The sequence below is a fragment of the Mustela putorius genome, unplaced genomic scaffold (genome assembly GCF_011764305.1).
Source record: "Mustela putorius furo isolate JIRA1106 unplaced genomic scaffold, ASM1176430v1.1 tig00003845_pilon_pilon_pilon, whole genome shotgun sequence".
NCBI classification, from domain to species: domain Eukaryota; kingdom Metazoa; phylum Chordata; class Mammalia; order Carnivora; family Mustelidae; genus Mustela; species Mustela putorius.
Window position 1 is genome coordinate 82,687,959 of NW_025421998.1, and position 5,763 is coordinate 82,693,721.

The window sequence follows — 5,763 nt, forward strand, 5'->3', positions numbered from 1 at the left end:
AACCCAGCTCATTTAGGATTTGTAGTTGGTTAATAAATCAAATACTTTTTTTTTTTAAGATTTATTTATTTATTTGACAGAATGAAAGAGAGGGAGAAAGGGTCAGGGGGAGAAGCAGATACCCTGCTGAGCAGGGATCCTGATTCAGGACTCGATTCTGGGACTTCAGGATCATGACCTGAGCTGAAGGCAGTCACTTAACCAACTGAGCCGCCCAGGCACCCAATAAATCAAATACTTTGAGACACCTGGGTGCTTCAGCAGTTAGGCATCTGTCTTCAGCTCAGGTCATGATCCCAAGTCCTGGGATCAAGCCCCACATCAGGCTCCTTGCTCACTGGGGAGTCTGCTTCTTCCTCTCCCCCTGCCTCTCCCCATGCTTGTGCTCTTTCTCCTGATAAACAAACAAACAAACAAACAAATAAATAAATATTAAAAAATAAATAAATCGATCAAACACTTCTTTGGTGCTACTATGGTGCTTTTGGTCTCAACTGAATCCAAGGATTTTGGTCACTTGTTCGGGACCCAGCTGCCACAACCTAACAGTGTCTACTTTTGTACCCACACCCTACATCTCTCACATCCACCTCCAGGTTTTTCCAGAGGGTCTCCCTATTGAGGGGGACCTGCTTGTGTGTGTGTGTGTGTGTGTGTGTGTGTGTGTATCTCCAACATACATGCAACTGGGAAGTGTGAGGAAATTAATGCCCCGTGGGGTAGGTCTTTGACTGAGGCAAAATGGCAACTGTCAGGTTCTTCCTTCCATGACATTCTTTATGAAAAGACCTGAAACCAAAACACAACAAAGCCTGTCAGAAAATGAAATTACAAGATTGAGAAATCAGTCATTCTTTTTTTAATTATTATTTTATTTTTAGGGGCACCTGGGTGGCCCGGTCAGTTGAGCGACTTCCTTTGGATCAGGTCATGATCCCAGGGTCCTGGGATGGAGCCCCACATCCTGTCAAGACCCATCTCAGGCTCCCTGCTCATCAGGAAAGCCTGATCGTCCCTCTCCCTCTGCCCCTCCCCTTGCTCATGCTCTCTCTCAGTCTTTCTCTCAAATAAATAAAATCTCTTTAAGAAAAAAAGATTTTATATTTAAGTAATCTCTACACCCAGTGTGGGGCTCAAATTCACAACCCCGAGATCAAGAGTCATGTGCTCCAGTGAGCCAGCCAGGCGCCCTGAGAAATCAGTCCTTCTCAGCTCCTAGTGGTGGCCAGTTGACTAATGCATGCTCATATGTACTCACTCTTCTCTCTTGCTTCCCTACCCCTTTTCCCTCACCTTTCTCCTGGGATTGGATTGAGGATGCAGGAGTCCCAGTGGAGGGGCAAGCTGCTCTGCCACCTTATCACTCCCCAGGTCTGGTGGTGCTGGAAGCATCTGTGGTGAGTAAGAATACCGTATGGCTTTTCAGAAAGCCACAGTGGGAGAGTTATTGCAAAATACTAGGGTTATAGAGCAAAGCCACATCATCTATGCTAAGAATTAATTTCCATTTGAAAAACACCTCCTGGTGTGCCGCTGGGTCCTAGTAGAGACTGATTGACCTTGGGATACCAACTGACTATGCAAATGAGTTTGAGAATTGCCCGTCCAGCTGGATATGATTAGATTCACTGAATCATGAGGTCAGGCAAGTACAGCAATCCACTAAATGATGGAAAATGAGGTCTAAGTAAATTACATGCACAGGTCATCCAGACTCCCATTCACTTGTCTCAATGGCATCAATAACTCTTCCTCAGCTCACTCCTGCGGCCTCATAGAGGATTCCTTAATGCCAACTAATAGGTGGAGAAAGAACTCAAAGTTGATTCATAGATGGGTTAATAATAATATATTGGAACCAATACCAAAATAAGATAAAATAAAGCAAAAAAAAAATTCTAATAAAATAAAAGACTGCAGCTCCATTACTGAAGAACAGACTTAAGGGACAGCGATGAAGGGAAATTCTCCCTGTAGGCAGACCTCTGAGTAGTCTGCTTGGTTGCCCACTCCAATATGGAATGGCCTGAAGTACGGATACACAGAGATTCCTGGCCAGTGGCAAAGAATGGCCCTTTTGGTCAAGGCCTGAAAGGAACAATACTGCACTATCAGGAATAAGGAGTTCAGGGGAAGAGGCACGTGACTGATCGAAGGAAGGAAGTATCAGGTGTTTAGATCTTTGTGTCTCATGTTAATGTCCACAGGAAGTGAAGGCTCTCGCCAACCAGATGGACGGGTGACTTGTCTTACAGATATGAGCCAGCCTTTCTTTCCTGGCCACCATAGTGCTTGTACAATAGACCACGTTGTATCCATAGTCTCATCCAAGCTACATGGCATGGGTGGGTTACACAGCATGAATTACTCCCCATCAAAAAGGACACAGCTAATACCACTGCTGAACACCCAATCTGCCAAGAGCAGAGACTGACACTGAAGTATTTATTAGCATAGCATTATTCTTCAAGGAATTACACTTATACCACCTGCTACCCTAGATGAGGAACACTTGGTCTTTCCAGATGTGACATCTGCTTGCGTTAAGGTTTGCCTTTTGTCTCCACAATGCCTCCAACAGCACTGCCAGCCAGGGTTTATAAATGCCTGTTCTACTGACATTGTATCACACAGAACATTGCCTTGGTCCAAGGGACCCACATGATAGAAGAGAAAATGTAACAAGGGACACATGACCATGAACTCCACTGTCTCACCGTGTGCCTCATCACCCCAAAACATTCAGGCTAATAGACAGTGTATCTGCGACATCAGGGAAAAGAGGAGAGGCAGGACATGTTGTGCGTGGAAATTCCAAGCCCCCAAGCACATGCTTATTAAGAATTTCAAGACAACAACTGCAGAACATTAAATTCCAGGGAGTCAGCCCCATCCTGAGCTTGGGGCCCTGTATGACTGCACTGGGCACCTGCCAGGCAGCCAGCTCTAGTGCCTGTACGTGCCTCCATGGGAGTGTAAGAAAATCAACACTCCGTGGAGCAAACTTTTAGCCAACGGGAGGGGAAGGAGCAAGTAAATTCTCCTCCCTCTTTACCCTAGACACACTGTTCTGAAAAGCACCCATTTATATAGTCTCTCAGAAAATGGTCCAGTAAGATCAAAAAACTGGTCACACATAATTGCAAGTGCAGGCCAGCTCAGTTTGGCACTTTCACACTAGTGCCCCCTCCTTCCTTGCCTCATGCCCCTTCTCTTCATTCCGCCTGGGTCGCATTCCTGATTAAAGCAAGAGCCCAGAAGCCACTTCGACCGGCTCTGCATTCTGGGTAACCCAGGCTAAGACAAGCAGTTGACTGAAAAAGCAAGGACCCAGGGAACATACTTTAAATACTTTATTTTAATTTAAACATTTACTTTTAATTTAAATGTTATCTCGATTTAAAACGCTGAAGCGTGCGTTTGTTTGCCACTTCTCCAAGGGTTTTTGGGTTTTTTTCAAGATGGGATGCACAGATTGAAGTTCTATTTTATCTTTGTTGACTCAATCACAACCAAAGCACGTCACTTCCAACTTACAGCCTTGATTTATTTAAAGTAAAACAGTCATTTAAAGACTCTGTTAAAGCAACTTGAAAGAATAATTCCTCCAAATTTTTATAGATTTTCATTTCTGGCCTTTAATAGTTGCCCCACCAAACCAAACACTATTTTAGAGAGGACCTCGGCTCATTTTGGCAGCAAATACACGATTTTAGTGAGCACCTCTATTAAGTCCTTGCAAAAACATCAGCTAGTTTCATAGTAACAACCCTTTTTTCAACTATTTTTCCATAGGTTAATGTGAGATTTTAGTTAAATTACAACTACAAGCATGTTACGTATAAACAAATTTGCACTGTTATAATTGTAGAGATTTCCAATCTTAGATTTTTTTTTTTTTACAATTTTCAATGTAAAGATTAACAGTTGGAAAGACTTACAGTTGTAATAGTATAAATTTCTAAATATAATATATAGACACAGATTTCAGGACATACATAACTGATGCCTGGTAACATTCAGCTCTGCCTACAAGGACAGAACACTGTGGTGTCCTTAGATCAGTCTCAAAGTGTGTCCCCAGACCCCAGCATCAGTGTCCCATGGGAACTGACTAGAAATGCAAAATTCCTAGACCCCACCCCAGACCAACTGAATCAGAAACCAGGAAGAAAGTTCAGTGATCACTATGTTAAGTTCTCCAGGTGATTCTGAGCACAGGTAAGCTTGAGAACCACGGTCCTACAGTGTGTAGTTTAGTGGCAGGAACATTGTAATAAGCAACAACTAGCACACCTCACTAAGGAAATGGACAGGACCATTAATTTCCCAAGGTCATTAATTGGCGGTCAAAGTTCAAAGAGCTTCTACTGTGTTTTACTTAGGATTAGGTTTGGCTTCATTGAAACAAAAGCCAAAACAACAGCAGTTTGTGTGAATATAGTTAACACTGCTGAAATGTACACTTAAAAATGGTTATTCCATGCTTTTTGTTATGCTCCACAAATAAGTGAAACCATCTGATAATTGACTCTCTCTGCTTGACTTATTTCACTCAGCATAATCTCTTTGAGTCCCGTCCATGTTGCTACAAAAGTTGGGTATAACAAAAAGCATGGAGGACATGGGGAGTTAGAGAGGAGAAGGGAGTTGGGGTAAATTGGAAGGGGAGGTGAATCATGAGAGACTATGGACTCTGAAAAACAACCTGAGGGGTTTGAAGTGGCGGGGGGGTGGGAGGTTGGGGTACCAGGTGGTGGGTATTATAAAGGGCACGGATTGCATGGATCACTGGGTGTGGTGAAAAAATAATGAATACTGTTATGCTGAAAATAAATTAATTTTTTAAAAAATGATTAAAGATGGGAAATTTATTTTACTTTTTTGCCATAATTTTTTAAATGAATGAATACATTTGTTAAAAACTTTAAAACAGTAGTTTAAGCAAATTAGAAATTTATGTTTCTTTCATCTAGAAGAAATCTAGACATAGACAATCCATTACTTACCTAGAACTCCGCAAAGTGATCGAGGACACAAGGTATGTGCCAGCTCACTCTCCACCGTCCCTCGTGTGGGGCCCTCCTCCTCCTCATGGTCTAAGAGGGCTGCTACAGCTTCAACCATTGCATATCCATCCCAGGCAGCAGAATGGAGCAAAAGAAAAGGCAGGGGTACTTCCTCCCTTAAAAAGAACCTTCACAGGGGCGCCTGGGTGGCTCAGTGGGTTAAAGCCTCTGCCTTCAGCTCAGGTCATGATCCCAGGGTTCTGGGATCGAGCCCCGCATCGTGCTCTCTGCTCAGCGGAGAGCCTGCTTCCTCCTCTCTCTCTGCCTGCCTCTCAGCCTACTTGTAATCTCTGCCTGTCAAATAAATAAATAAAATCTTAAAAAAAAAAAAAAAAAGAACTTTCACAGCAATCCCAAACAACCCTTTATTTCAGGGGCTCCTCTAGTGGTAATCACAGCAGTCACGTGGTCTTCCATAGCTGCAGGGGCCTTAGCAAATATCTTTGAGCTTGAGGTACAATGTTCCCATTTAGATATTGAGATGCTATCACTAAGGGAGAAGAGGGGAATAATTAGGAGACAATTATCAGACTCTATCACACATAGTAACTGTAAAATCATGCAGGCCATTATCCAAACCCCAAAGGAAGAGACCTCCCATGGAAACATTGCTAGACATTGCTGCAGTAAAAATACACATAAATTCAGCTTTCTTTTGAGGAATAAGATTTCTCCTTTTTCATGAGATTTTAAA

General features: G+C 42.9%; 1 long non-coding RNA gene across 1 annotated transcript; it reads right to left on the minus strand.

Annotated features, from left to right (window-relative positions):
• Positions 1 to 332: 332 nt before the first annotated feature.
• Positions 333 to 5,244, minus strand: LOC123387040. Its single transcript, XR_006601394.1, has 3 exons — positions 5,010 to 5,244; positions 1,294 to 1,392; positions 333 to 789 (listed from the first exon to the last, which is right to left on the minus strand). It is a non-coding gene; the product is annotated as an uncharacterized LOC123387040 (long non-coding RNA).
• Between the last annotated feature and the right edge of the window lie 519 nt (positions 5,245 to 5,763).